This window comes from Mustela nigripes, chromosome 4 (assembly GCF_022355385.1).
Source record: "Mustela nigripes isolate SB6536 chromosome 4, MUSNIG.SB6536, whole genome shotgun sequence".
NCBI classification, from domain to species: Eukaryota; Metazoa; Chordata; class Mammalia; order Carnivora; family Mustelidae; genus Mustela; species Mustela nigripes.
The window spans coordinates 187,029,185-187,041,933 of NC_081560.1; the positions used below are offsets into that span (position 1 = coordinate 187,029,185).

General features: G+C 47.1%; 2 protein-coding genes across 6 annotated transcripts in view; one reads left to right on the top strand and one right to left on the bottom strand.

The window, feature by feature from the left end:
• Nucleotides 1-12,749, top strand: part of DOCK1 (dedicator of cytokinesis 1) — a 490,751-nt gene that overhangs the window by 239,858 nt on the left and 238,144 nt on the right. The gene's annotated exons all lie outside the window — the stretch shown is intronic.
• Nucleotides 1-12,749, bottom strand: part of INSYN2A (inhibitory synaptic factor 2A) — a 55,720-nt gene that overhangs the window by 42,412 nt on the left and 559 nt on the right. The window lies entirely within an intron of this gene.

The following is a 12,749-nucleotide window of genomic DNA, read 5'->3' on the forward strand; positions in this document are numbered from 1 at the left end:
GAGAGCAAAAGAGCTGGCCAAGCAATCCGATGACTCTGGAAGGGGACTGTGTGTTACTACTGGTTTTTCTAGTGGCTTTCCCGCTGTTGAGACACCTTGGAGTCACAGATGCTGGCTGGAATTCAAGATTAATTGGGTCAGCATTTTATTCCATATGCTGAGGGAATGCCTGAGCATTAGGCTGGTCAGGACGGGGGGAGGGGGGACCGAGAACCTCCCCTTCTTTTAACACTCAACTTCCTGGAGGGAAAGGAAGGGAAGACAGTGTTTCGGCCGTTAACTGAACTCAGTTGTGTTGTGAAATAGTTAACTCTAGTCCTATTTTATAGGCACTGATTGATTCTTCCAAAGTGGAAGGCCTCCCTTCCTCGGGGCACAGCTGACTGCTATAGATTTTGGACGGTGCTTTAGTTAGATTCATTATCCCGTTTAATTTCCTTTAATACACTGAAATGATATTTTTCCAGACGTTTGTTCACTTCTTCAAAGGTCACTGATTCAGGAGGGCTGGAATGGGGTCATGAAGTGAAAGCACACATCCCTGCGGGAGGGGTCACGGAGGAAGGAGGCTGTGTGTGAGGAAAAGGCCGGGTCGCAGCCCGGTCCCTTGTGGAAGATCGCACACAGGCCTCTGTCATTAGGACCGGATGGGCATCCGGTCAGAAGGAGGGAAAAGGGGAACTCACAGACTTTCTATGCAGGCTTGAGGCCGAAGGAGAACCACTCTAGGCGGGAGGTCCCCCGTTCATGCCCACGAATTCAGAAAACACACTGTCCCCGAGAGAAAACCTGTCGCCGAGGACTCCAGCCACGCCGCGTAAATCCCTGTTGTCCCACACTCACACTGGCCTGTCTCCGATGAGTGGGGAACCATCTAACGAGGGGCCGTCAACCATCCATGCTATACATGGATGCTTGGGGTATGGCGCAGAGGGTCAGAGAAACCAGAAAATGGCCTCTTCCACAAACCACACCTCCTCCTTCATCTTTGCACGATTTACTTAGTTCCTCAGTCTTCGGCTTATACTGATAGTGACCTTTGCTCATCCTTTGTCCACATGGAGCCTAAATGAGTAAAAGTGAATTAGCAGAATTTTATGATGTCAGGAATAAACCAACTGGGAAAAATGCCTCCTCCGAGTGAGATGTTACATCAGTGTAGGAAGCGACTTTTATTTGCGGCAGTTAGCTCTGCTAACTAACAATGTCCATGGAGAGTCCAGAAAAACGGGTTCCAACAACCCATCAAAAATCCTATGTAAGATTAGTAAAAGGAACTAATTTCCCTGCTCCTCTCTTCTCCCCAGGAGGCAGGACAGCTCGAAAAGATGTTCAATGTAAGAGCTCTCGTTTGAATGTAGCTCATAGATGGGTAGAGATTACTGTAGCCGGATGTCCCTCCTGCTCTATTGCCTGGATGGCTCTAGGTAATTAAGCAACAACCGGCTGGTAGTTTGGAGCCCAATGCTAGGAAACTGGAGTTGGTATGATGTGGAAGAGGTGGCCCCCCTTTCTTAGAATTTATGGGAATCTTGAGTGAAAACATGCACATTGCAAAATGAACTTTGGGATTGTTTTGTTTTACTGATTGTAACAAATCCATATGTTTTTTACTAAACAGCATATTTTCACTCATGCTATATCCTTGAGCTAAATTTAGAATGTTGATTTTTCCAAAAAAATAACTATGTCAGAAAAGTATGTGTTTTCCCTGATGTTTCTTGAAGTCGAATCTCAGGGTACCCAGGGCAGGATTTCTGCGTGGAATCAACCAGTCGCTGCAGTTGCAGTGACTTCGAGTTGAAGATGCAGTTCTGTCTTTCTGGCAAGACTATGTGAGCGCCCATCCATTACAATCAGAACAGACCCCCCGCCCCTTGTATTTTTCACTATAGTGCATCTCCCGTGTTTCCTTGGTCTAGCCAAACTATAGGGCTTACAAGGTCTTGAGTTTACTATAGAGGTAGCTAAGCCAAGAAAGATGGGGAGAAATGAACATTTCTTATAATCAGCTTCTATTTATAAGTAGACAGCAAAACGTAGAAAAATTATGGCCCCAGGAGCCTAGGTACAGAATCCTAACAAGAGGCCTTGGGCCATGACCTACGACCCTGAGGTGGACTATATACTTAACCCAGAAACATAGCTTCTATGCTCCCGTTGGATGCATGGAGCAAGGGCACCCAGTGTTACATGCAGGACTGAACTTGGCTTGCAGTGGGGTCCAAAGACCCATGCCCCAATTTAGGATGGTGGAGAGTTCCTCGCTTTCTATTGTGAGGGCTCCCTAGTGGGTGCTGGCAGTGCTCTGTCTGATTCATTCTCTAGTTTAACTCATCAAAGCCAGTCTTCTGAAGGTCTTACTGATTTTTGTTTTTCCTCATTATTGATTTACCTCTTGGCTTCTTCCTTTCTGTTCCCACTGCTCCTACCCTGACCTTGGCATTCTTACACCCCCCATCCTCCAGGTCCTGCTCATCCAGGTTTCAGTTCCTGCTCTGTCTCTAGAACATGCCATGGCCTGTCCCTGCTTTGGGTCTTCAATTCCCATGGTCCATGTTCTAGGACTGTGGCCCTAGCCTCCTCTCCCTGGGTGGCCTCTGTGATCGTCCAGTTCTACTTCTGTCTTCTCTGCTTCAGTCCTCCTGCTGCCTTCACTGACATGAAGAAGAGCACGTGCGTGTCTGGGGTGACCCGGGATCATATCAGGTGCTGGGGAAAGACATGCATCTCTGAAAGGCACAGCGCACGGTACCTCCCTGGGGGACTTGGAAGAGCAGGCCTAATGCATGAGTCAGTCTTCTTTGATGTGCGTCAGTTCTCTCCATACACAAATGTAAGTGATTGTAGTTGAGGTCCCTTGATGCACCTCCTTTCTCCTGAACTGGGTCAGCTTTGAAACTTGCTAATTGATGAAAGAATATAATGATCTACATCACAGTGTCCTCACAGGCGGGGCCTTACCCATTGTTTTATAGAAGGCTTGAGATGTATTGGTGGCTTCCAAGGATTCTTTCTGTGTAAGCTGGATCATCAGACCAGGGGGAATGTGGCTGTTTTGTGAAATCTGGGTGGGAATTAGATGAATGGAAGGGAGAAGGCTATGGTTTTCTGAGGTTAGTAAGTAAAACCATGCGCAGAGATTCTGATCTTGTGAATCTTTGCATAACTATTTGAGTTTGAGTGTTGTATGGGATTACCTTAAACTTTTCTTCTATGCTCATGGAAGAGATAGAGATGACCCAGACATTCACAAAATTGAATGTATGGTTCAGAAATGCTATATACCGTTGACCCATGAACACCATGAGGCTTAAGGACGCTAAACCCTGCATAGTCAAAAAGGTGTTTTTTGACTTGTAACTTTTTTTTTAAATTTTTTAACTTTTAACTGCCTCAGAACTTAACTATTCATTGCCTTCTGTTGACCAGAAGCCTTATGATAATGTCGATGAACACATTTTGTATGTTATATATATTACATACTATATTCTTAAAATAATGCAGGCTAGAGAAAAGAAAATGGTATCAAGAAAATTATAAGGAAGAAAAAATACATTTACAGTACTGGACTGAAAAAACCCACTTGCCTATAAAATCCCACTCGCACAGTTCAGGCCCACGTTGCTCAAGGCCATCTGTATGTTTAATCATGTGGTGCTGTGGGGCCTTTCGATTACCTCTGTGTTCTAGCAAACAGGACTTGCTGGGGAGTACAGTCTTTCAGGTCTTATGTTATCTAGCTCTGTGCTCCAGAGTGGGATGAGGTGGGGCAAAACTCATGAAGAACTTAACTGAAAAACGTAAGTGCTTGGGATGACAAATACAGTTTAAAGTCTGGAGTCTTCGCTCATCTCGCCTTCTCATTGGACTCTGGTGTTGGCTGTAGAGAAGGAGCCATTGATGGGCATGGTTGTGGGGAGGAGAGAAGTGTGGGGGGGTGCATGGAGGGTCCTGAGCACCCCAGGGAGTCCAGCTACTTTCGAGGGGGTGTTAGGCTCAGCGCTTTTGAACAAAATCAGTAACTTTCATTTCTCCTTACTTTGAATTGAGTACCTGCTATCTAAAATTATACTCAATAAATAAGATCAATATGTAGAATTCTCCATTATGTCTTGTTCGCGCAATGAACATCGAGAGGAAGGGGAAGGGGAATGGAGAAGTAGGAAGAGCTAGAGGGCAGCAGGGGAACGGGCAGGTGATAACTGCAGAGACAGACAGACATGGGGGAGGAAGCGTGGTCCTCGGGCAGGTGAGTTGCAATACACCGCATCACGTCTGCTTGCTGTTTACTGAGAGCCTCTGCTGTCAGCTTTTGGATTCTCTAAGGGCTCTTGGAGCTGCCCCTTCTCGTCCCAGCCAGATCAGAGCCGGACAGCTCCTCAGGCTTGCCCAGGCCTCTGAGGCAGCACATCACATGGCCTCCTGCTCTAGGAACCCCCCAACTCGGTAAGGGCAAGTCATTTCATGAATAACCCCATCTTCAGTTTATCTTTCTGTATTCTCCTTCTACTTTTTCATCTGCCCAGTACCTCTTTGGATCAGACGGCCTCTTCCTTCACAAGGGATGTGGGAAAGGGAGTGAAAGGCCCACGGAATGGACTGTGCAGGTTCCTGAGAGAAGTTGGCAGCGTGGCAAGTGAGCAGGACTGCTGATCAGGAAGCAAGTCTCTGCGCACATCAGCACCCTCAGAGTACTTTTCAAAAGGAAAACCTAAGTTTTCCAAAACCTGAAGTGACCCCTCTAGGCTTTGGCCTCCTTGAAGCTGTAGGCGGGAGCACAGGTGTTAAAGAAGTGGAACCGTTTACAAGTTTTGGTTTCTTTGTTTTGTTTTGTTTTGTTTTTTTCAAAGCATTTCCAGTTATGTAGAAGAGGCTCTGGAGGGAGACTGTGTTCCCACAGGAACAAGGAGATAGGATCTTCCTGAAGGACTCTACTCCTGAGCCTGGCTTTCTAGAAAACATAGATGAGGCCCCAGTCCAGGTCAGTCAGAATTTCTGGGGATGGAGACCTGCAAACAGGATGGCAGAGGTCAATGTATTAATTCATCTGTGAAGAACCACTAGGCACCCGTTATTCTCTTCTCTTTCCTGCTGTGTGGCTAGAGCACAGAGCAACATGTGGGACGTGAAGGTTCCCACAAGCCTTTGCCAAATGAAGGGAAGAACCAGTGATGCCCCAGGGGAGCAAGGAGCGCCGCCCCTTCCATGTGGTCTGCAGCGAACCTGCAGCTTAGCCAGGTGTTGGGCTGATCGCCCCCACTGGCCGGGCCGTGGCCCACAGTGTGCCATGCTGCCACTGGGGCAGCAGTGGGGATGGATTCTCATTCTACAGAGGGACAGTTAGTGACCATTGTCAGGGTACAAAATACAGGTGTTTTGTTTCTTTTTGTTTTTTGCCATGTGGACCAATTATTGGATGGCAGAGTCCAAATAAATTGTCCCCTGGCAGGTTAACCGCAGGAAGAGCAGGAACAGTACGGCATCTTCTCACCTTTGTTCTTTGCATGTTTCTGCTTTGGGATGCAAAATATCTAGAGTTCTGTCCCTTCCTGCTGGCAGCTCTTCCGAACCATCGACCGGGGGTTTGAGATCAGTTACTAGTATATTGCCGTTCTTTTCAGAGGATGATTTACTTTTGGGTTTTCCATGTCGGATTTTATCAGATGGTGAGTGGGGGTGGGTGGACACGCAAGATGACCAGTTGGGCACTGTCACACTCTGTAGGCTTCTCTGAACATAGCAGTTCCCGGCTGTGCAGGCTCATGATCCTTGGGAACGGCGGTGTAGACACCGACTGTCTGATTTTTGGTTCTGGCCGTCCCTGGACTTAGCCCAGAGTCCAGACCTCGTTATACAGTCTGGGGGAAGGAAGGTAAAGAGCCGATCCTTCTGTGGTGCTCGGCTTAGCTTCGGTGCCACCTCCCACTCCATGTGTGTTTTCGCATCGGATTTTCCAAATACCCTGTCGAGGAGACGGTGCCATTTTTGATAAAGGAGTGGAATTCGAGCCACCGACAGGTGAATCTGTGCCCAGGACCACACAGACACACAGACAGTGCCTGGCTGAGCGGGGAGTGCACCTGCAGGCAGCTTCGCTTGGACGCTGCTCTCCCGCTCCCCTCTGTGACCAGGGCACAGTAGGTGGCTGCCTTGAAACCCTCTGTGTGTGGTCTTGGTGGTGCTGCTGCTGCAGAGGGAGGGGATGCCGACAGGGGCAGACACGCTTACAGCACATCCTGTGTGTGCATGTCACTAGATACCATTTGTTCCCAGACAGAAACATGCTTGAAAACCAGCTGGTAGTTTCAACCTTGAATGGCCAATGAAGAGAAGACAGTCATCCTAGGCTTTTACTTAAAGCTGGGCATGCCCTTGGTCATTCTCACTGGGTCTTCAAGTCTAGATTTAGAACTGGTGCCTTGATGTAGAAGATAATGATCGTTAGGTGTGGAGCCCTGGACGACAGTCCATCCCGCACTAATCAGCTGCTGACCCTGCGCCGTGGGGCCGCGTGCGCCACCCTCCTGCCCCTTAAGACCCGGTGGTCTTTTCAGCGGTCCAGCATCCCCAACACGTGGTGAATTCCACCATTCAGCCTCTCCCTGGGTATCTTTGGAACATTAGCAAATCTCACAGACACGATCAAGAAAAGGGTGATACACTTGAAGCAGAGTGAATGTCATTTATGGAGACAAACATAAATCACCAGAACCAAGCACCTTCAGGCTGGAAACCAGTTCTGTGAAGCCACGGCACTGACGCCTACCATTAAAGCAAACACACCCAGTGAGGGAGGGAGGAAGAAATGCAGTTACCGTTGGGCTCTTCAATGACCAGAGAAGGCAGGTGAAAAATATGGTTGGAAATTTGAGGAACTTGTCCATTTCAGCATTTTTTAAATTTCAAATTCTCTACCGTTGCATGTGGCATGCCCTGTTCTGGGGAGTGATTCTTGTCCATGCTGCTCTGAGCCGTGAGAGTCTCATCAGCACAATTAACAGGACACTGGTCGTTGGTGTCATGTGATTCCCACAAGGGAAAAAGACAAAGAGCAAGTCTTTATGCACCAGTGCCGTTCTGATGAACAGAAGTGATAAATCGAGGAACCTGCCCCGGAGATCAATGAAGTTGATGTCATGATGTCAGACTGAGTTGGGAGGTCAATGCTGAGAGGCAGACGGACGTTGTCTGGCCATCTGGGCTTGACCCATTGGGCCCTCCAGTATTTTGGTAAAAGCTCTACTGAAAATTCCTTCCAACCAAAAATGTCAGCATTTGGGGTATAAGAGCATTGGATCTGTCTGATTGAGGCAAGTTAGACTCTCTCATTTCTCATTTGTTTCTTTTACTCAAATACTAGGCCATTGAACTTAAACACATTCTTTCCTTAGAGACTCAACTTCTACCCAAGTGAATTTTTACCAAGGAAAACTCTAAGGCTGAGTTTGGTGGTAGAAGAACCCAAATCTTTGATACCTTTTTCTTTAATCACCACCATGTGGCCACACGTAAGGATTGTCCATTTCTAGAAGCAGGCTTCCTTTAACCACCTTCTTAGGTGTTTCCTCTTAATTATGACTACAAGAAAGTTACAAGTTGAAGTGGAAGAAAAAAATTGTTGTCCAATATGGAGTCCCCAAATTTCTAACAAAATTGTTGACTATCTGATAGCTTTGTTAAATATTTATTAAGCATCTGTTATTAGACACTACTACTCTTAGTTCTGTAAGAATGTCTTTCTGTATTGAATCCTTTGGTCCATTGTTCTCTTCTTTGAAAGTATTCCTCATGTTCTAAGAAGTAAAAGATGATGAAAAATTTTTAATAATTTTATTATTATAGTATTTTTTAAAATAGTATTTCTTGTTGGAAACTCAAACTCAACTTTCTAATGGTAAGCCTATTTTTCCCCCAAAACCTGCTTGGTTCCCTGACTTCTCTCTTTCCATCTGGATCACCCACCACCATGTCGCCGCCATCTTTAATCCCTTCTTCATATTGCCATGTTACAAAGATTGGCCACGTGGGATGTTTCTCTCACAGCTGCTCCCATCTCTAGTGCCACCAGTCACCCATGATACCAATTAATTGTCACCTGTTCAACCCTCTCAACTGGTCTCCAGTTCCAGCTCTCTGGTTCGTCTTGAGCTAGCAAGACTCCGTCTTCTGGACATGTATGTTATTGTTCCAAGTACTCAGTGGTCGCCCACAGTCAGTGAACAGAGGCCCCTCTTGTCCTGCTGGTTCTTCCTCAGACTGGTTCTTCACTCTCTGATCCCTGTTCCTCCACCTTTTCCCAGCGTCACTTCTCATTCTCCCCATACCAATCTCTTGCTCTCAGCGCCCGGTGACTGGGTGTTAGCTCTAGGATTTGCCTGTGCTGGGCTCAGGAGTCCGGTCTTAGCCTTCATCCCGGGCAGGGCATTGCTTTCTCTTGGGAACCTCCAAGAGTACTGTCTCCTCTCCTGATTCTACTTCCCACCTCGTCCTCCTGGCCTGGAGGTTCTTGAGGACTTGTCACTTGGTTTCAGACACTCACACGCTGCCTTGGCCACTGCTGCTTGTGTTCAGTACATTTCCATGAACCGGCAGTCCTTTGTCGACAAAATCATCTTCATGTCAGTCTGTCTTTCCCGTGTTTGCCCACGTTCAGAACCCAGATTTTATAGTTCCACTACATTTCCCAGGACATGAAAGTCACTTACTATGAAAGTGAATTATGGATGATTTGAGGACTTTAGTCTAACCACAAAGGACATGTGCAAAGGACAGAGAAATGAGAAATTGTCACACGAGGATACTTCCTGGGAAAACCAGGGTGGAGGGACCCACATCACCACTGGAATGACCTAGAAACATGAACAAAGACTGGTCAGTTCCATGAAGGTTGAAGGTGACTGTGATATATCTCCATGGTGATTCCTCAGCAGGGCCGCTGGCAGGAGGCCCCAGACCACGAGCCTCCCCTCCCTCGTCTTTCCCTCCGGACTTCTGAGGAGAGAGCCACTTTCATTTGTGGTAGCCCACAGCCCCCTCCTCATGTCTCTTGTAGGCTGTGGTTTACTGCATTTCATCTTATGCCCAAGGCTAGATTATTAAGGATTGAATTGGAATTTTCCATAATAACTGCAACATAAACTTTGATTAGCATTTTGCCATGGTGTGATGATTTCTAAAAAATTTCCTTGCCCCTGTTATGGCTCTATTAGCGTAACTCAGGGGAACATACGCTGTGCCCACGTGATCCCTCTCTGATCTTTCCGTGCTCAAACTTCCCTCACAGCAAGATGACGTGGTAGAGAGAGTCCTGGGGATATATGTACTTTGGATAATCTGATCCATGCTCTATAAAAGCAACATTGATGAGTAATGCCTGGGAGATAGTTCTTTCCAAATCCCTCTGAAATACGGTATTGGCAAAAATGGTTTATACTTGGGAAACATGCTTCCTTCTTTCCCTAATACCTGCTTTTCTGTATTCAAGTTAATTTTTTTCAGTGTCCCAATGAGAGAGGGAAGTATACACTTAGCAGAGAGACATAGAGCCTTCAGGTTAATGTGTTTTGTTTTTATTTAGACCAGTGGTTCGTCTCTTGATAATATGTTTGTATACCTCCCAAGCCCCTTGACTCATCCATTGTGTTCTGAATGATGGCTGAAGTGCGTCTGACTCACACCCACACTGATGACTTAAGGTAGAGGAAGCTACTACGGATTTCTATCAGGAATTGTATTTGCAACCAGGAGCTGTCTCTGAAGTTATGGTTTCTCGTGCTTGGAGAGGTAGGGTTCTTGGTTGCTTGAAGACACCTCAGCGCTTCTGGATCTGAGGTAGATACATTATTGTACGTGGTCCTGAGGTTTGGACCTATGCTTCCTGTGGCTTACTGTTTGTCATGAGATGCTCTCTCCACAACTTGATTGTAGGAATCCTGGCAAGGGCCCCACAACTTGGTACCAATCCTCTAGCCTGCCCTTCATATAGAAGATATATTAACTTCTAACATAAGTGGCTTAAAAATTATGACGTTTTGCTACCTTCACATTCTAGGTTAGCTCACATATTGGAGAAAGACTTATCCAAATGTTTGTATGTGAATTTCATGGTAATAAAAGTGTTGTCATGTAATATCAATCATATTAAATTTCCCTTTAAAATATTGAAGTCACTCCATAATGTTATGAAATATTAAAATCAAATATGTGAGGAGACTGAAAAGGATCTGCCTCATAAATTATGTCAGCTAATTTTGGGCTGGAAAATAAGGTCTCGGTGGAATCACGGTGGGGAAGGGTTCTTCACGTTTATGAAGGAATTGTTTAAAATACAGCTGCTGGTTTTGTCTGGGGAGGCCCTAATAACCTTACTTTCCCCAGATGGCTGTGGTTTACCTCAAGCAGGAGTGCTGTTTCTGGTGAGGCCCTGACTGGTTAAGCAGCAGCCTGGACGCCACCTGCCCGGCTGTCTGATGGGCTGGTCCAGAGACTCAGAATAAAACATCCCACTGACCCTGCCTCTGCCTTCCTACCTGGATGCTGGTCCGCAGACTCGCTCTGTGGTGTAGCTGTGATTTCTTTATCATTAGTCCCCGAGAAGCAGCCTGTCCCCAACAGTAACTAATCTGCTCCTCATACAAGAGAGTTCGTAGCTGTTGCTCTAAGTGAGACAGCCACGGGTTAGGACAGCCAGGAGAATACAAATGTCTAGCTAAGTGAGCACATCTGTCCAGCTGCTCGGCTTTGATCAGCTGTGTTAGTTCTGAGAATCATTTGTATTTTCTGACTGCTTATTTCAGTGTGTAGGAGTCTTCCTGCTCGACTGGTGCCTTTCGTGCACAAGCCTTTCACTTATGTGCTTATTTAAATTTTTTTTTCTTTTTTTCTCTATAGAGGGAGAAACATGACAAAAATTCTCTATGCTGCCATGGAGAAAATAATTGTGGTGGAACAGAGAAGCCCCCAAGTAAACGGGGGGGGGGGTGATGATAATATCCAACTTTCCATTGGGCTTCTTGACAGCTCTTTGTGCAAACATGGATCTTTCCAGCTTTTCCCTCATTAGCCGGTTTCTTAACCAGCAGTTGTGCTTCTCAATAGGGTAATGGGCCTGATATAAGTAAAAGCTCCAGGTCTCCATCACAAGAAAAAAAGATGAAGTCCTGACAACTGTAGTAAGTTGAAAGGCATATAATTTGAGTTTCAAGGGCATCCTGTCTTAAAGTAGAGGTCTTTCCTTTAGCTAAAGAAATTAAACAGCATCCTTCTCTCTTTAAGGAAACGATGAATTTAGTGAAGAAAAGCACAAACTCTCTGTGCTAACCTAATTTATGCAAAATCATGCAATTAGTGATAGCTGTGCTAGACATTTTTTATCCAAATGCGCCTCTAATAAAACCATCACGAGGAGCAGTGCCATCTAATGTAAGTAGTAAACATGGGTAGTAAATTATTAATATCTGGTGAGGCATGCAGATGGCAGGGCTTCCATTTTCCCTCTGAGCTGCTTGTGCCCATTTGCTAATCCTTCTTGTAAAAAAAAATGGCAAAGATAAATATGAACTTTTCTTTGGAAAGTAACATTCAACAGGATATGAATGCAATAAATAGCACAGTGAATAGTACAGACCGCGCTTTCCACCTCCGCAAAGTGAAATGGTGGCTACTTTCTGCTTCATCTCTAGCATAACCTTAATCACGGAAGAGCGTTTTCACATGTGTACAGCTGGCTGGGAATGGCCCAGGTCAGGTGATTCGGGTGGTATTTTTCAATCAAGTCCCCATCGCTGTAACCTTGACAGGCCCCCACTGGCAAATGGAAAGGTAACCCCTAGCAAGTCCGTCCAAGGGAAGACATCCAAGTGCACGGACCCCGACCCTCTACCAGTCTGAGCTGTAGTCCTGGGGAATGACAGCGTGGCTTCTGAGCCAAGGCAGGGCCACCCCGAAGTTCCCACGCTGACCAGTGCACCTCGAAATGCTTCTGCAGAACATAAGCGCCTAAGCAGACAAGGTCAAATGAAACTGCCTCATTGCCGCCTCTGGCTCTGGGGCCCAACCGGCCTTGCAGCCCCCAGGCACAGACCTGCAGGGAAAGGGGTCAGCGTGGAAGTCCTGCTCTGTAGATGAGCCAAATGCACTGATTCTCTCCCCTGTTGACTCCAGAGGCGCCTCTCCTCCCCCACTCCTGGCATCCCCTTATCACTAGCTCCATCTCCCTGTGGCTTGTTTCTGGGGAGTAGAATGCTGAGGTCACAGGGACAGGTTCTTTATCCCAGCGATGCTGGAACCCTGAGCATGAACCAGCAAGACGCAGACTCTTGCTCTTGACTTTGGGCTCCAGGCGCCGCCCCGGCCACGGGCCGGCCCGGGGCATCCTCCTCCCTCCTGCCCTCGCCCTCCAGCAAGCTCGCTTGCTCCCTCTGCAGCGCTGGTTGGTTTCCCACACCTGTCCTGGGCTGACACGGGAACGGGACGCCATGCGCCCCGAAGCCCCGCGGACGCCGACCCCGGCCCGCAGCCCCGGGAAAGTGCCGACCCAAGAGAGCCCCGGCGCCACGGGAGGAAATGGGTATTTCACGTGGGCATCTGCCTTCGCTCCTGCTCGCGCCTCTCCTTCGCGGCAGGCGTCAGGGCCCCTCTGCTCGGACATATCCCCCCCCCCCCAAGTTAATCAGCCGCGCTTGCCAGTTCGCTCTAGTTTGTAAAATACTTAAACACCTCGAAACGTTCCAGAGACGCGGCCGCCC